The sequence below is a fragment of the Fukomys damarensis genome, unplaced genomic scaffold, assembly GCF_012274545.1.
Source record: "Fukomys damarensis isolate Sample0158 unplaced genomic scaffold, DMR_v1.0_HiC HiC_scaffold_73677, whole genome shotgun sequence".
In the NCBI taxonomy this organism is placed as follows: Eukaryota; Metazoa; Chordata; class Mammalia; order Rodentia; family Bathyergidae; genus Fukomys; species Fukomys damarensis.
In genome coordinates, this window is record NW_022974589.1 from 72,844 (window position 1) to 74,872 (window position 2,029).

Sequence of the window (2,029 nt, forward strand, 5' to 3'; positions counted from 1 at the left end):
TTCACACCACTTCTGGGTATCCCTGTTTTGTGGTCAATTCCAGGCAAAATTTTAAAGACTTAGTTCCATGTAGATGGCCCCTTCTATCTGGTTCTCAACATTCTGCTTCCATTATGTTCCTACTTGGTCCTAATTTTTGCCTCACTTTTTTTTTTAAATGGAAGGGAAAATAACTTGGTTTAAAAAGTTTTAGAACAAAGCCCTTGAGACTCTGCCAGGCCCTGCTCCCCACTCCCAGCACCGGAAAGAAGTGCCTGATGACAGTGTATGTCACAGGGAACCAAAGGAGCAGACTCTGGTGTTCTCGCCAGAACACTGAACAGCAGCACCGCCTCTCTGCACCCAGAGTATTTGGTGTCACCCAACTTGGAACATCTTGAAGCCCTTTGATACTAAAGAGGAACTTGGGGGATTTTCTACATAGTCGGTCTCCCCAGTTCTAGAGAGACTTGGTACCTCTGAGCACCAATTGCCTCAGAAGCCAGTCACCCATTTGGCTCATGCAAATGGAACATCCTCACACAAACTCAGAAAGGCAAAGACAACTTTCTATAGTGCCCCCATTGAAGCGTACCAAGTGCAAAGAGAGGAAATGCCTCATCCTAGAAGTAAACCCTGGCCGGACAGCCAACATAACTGTGCCTTGGTGTGTGGGGGAAGCACTATTTCAACACCTATCAGCTGCTCCTCAGCAGGCTGGGCTATGAAGGCACATTTTTCTTTAAGCACTGATTGGCTTGCCTACAGGTTGAACATAACAATGGGCCAGATGGCCATGCTTGTTTTCTCTCTCCAACTGATTCAAGCTATTCATCAGTGCCAACATTCAGCTGATGGCCATGCCAATGAAAAACCAACCAGCTAGCCAATGCACAGAGCATAGAATGCAAGCAACCTGGTTGACAGTTCTGCATTGCTGTCACCCATTTAAAAGCACATACTGGCTGGGGGTGGTTTAATCAGCTTGGGGCTCTGACCTGCAGAACCTCCCCCAAAGAGCCAAGATTCTCTATGGATTGGCTCTAAACTGAGGTTCCCACAAATGAAGAGGTCTAAGTTTTACTTCCTCCTGCCTTAGTCAGAATAGTACTTAACAGTGCTGATGCAGTCAGAGCTGCTCTGTCTTCCCCAGAAGATGCAGACCTGGGTGGGAGTAGGGACACACCCTGGGTTGTATATGGTATTTTAAACATGCTCTTGGTGTGAGGTTGGCTCTTGGTTTGCACACTGAACAAATTGGACTTAACTGGCTATCATTCTATAACAATTCTTTAAACCACTTATTCATAGTGACTTCAGCTTTAATGAGCCTTTTTTTTTTAAATAAAAGCTTATCTGCATGTTTTCAATCATGAATCTTAACCAGGAATATTTCAGGAAACCTTTTTTCTTAGCCAATTTCTTGTCTAGTTTCTGTTGCTCTGCTTTCACATTTCCTGCCCTTTGAGAAAAGACGATTTGTCCAAACACTTTCAACTAAAACCTATAGTGAGCTGTTGTACTCTTTCCTTTCCGTTTATATTTTAAATCAATCATTTGAGGGTGTTAAGTTTACTTTGAAGCTTTTTACAATTTGAGGCTTCTGTAAACTCAAGCTTGCTTGAGTTCTCCATAACTAGGAATAATTCCTCTAGACAGCATTTCAAGTTGTGGATTTAAGTGTCAATAGTGCTGTATCTTATCTATATAAAATTAAATTATAGCATAGGAACACTTTATAACTTGGGTTTTTGCATGATTCTAATGTAACATAGTATTTGGGTGTTTTTTTGTTTTTTTGTTTGTTTTTTGGTACTGGTGATTGAACTCCGGTCCTTATCCTAAATCCCCAGCCCAGTAATATTTTTAACTAATGCAAAGTACAATATTCAGTTAAGGGTAATAGCTTTTTGGCTAAAGGATGTTAAGTAGAAAGTGATCAGGAAAATAATGATCAAAATGATTTTAGATGTTACAAAAATAGCTATTTTATACAGATATACTTAAATATAAGAATATATCTAAAACACTCCTGAAAAGGCCAAAGAAG

The 2,029-nt window shown here is 40.7% G+C and overlaps 1 pseudogene; it reads left to right on the forward strand.

The window, feature by feature from the left end:
• Positions 1 to 257: 257 nt before the first annotated feature.
• On the forward strand, positions 258 to 1,026 carry LOC104874099 (annotated as a pseudogene).
• Positions 1,027 to 2,029: the final 1,003 nt, after the last annotated feature.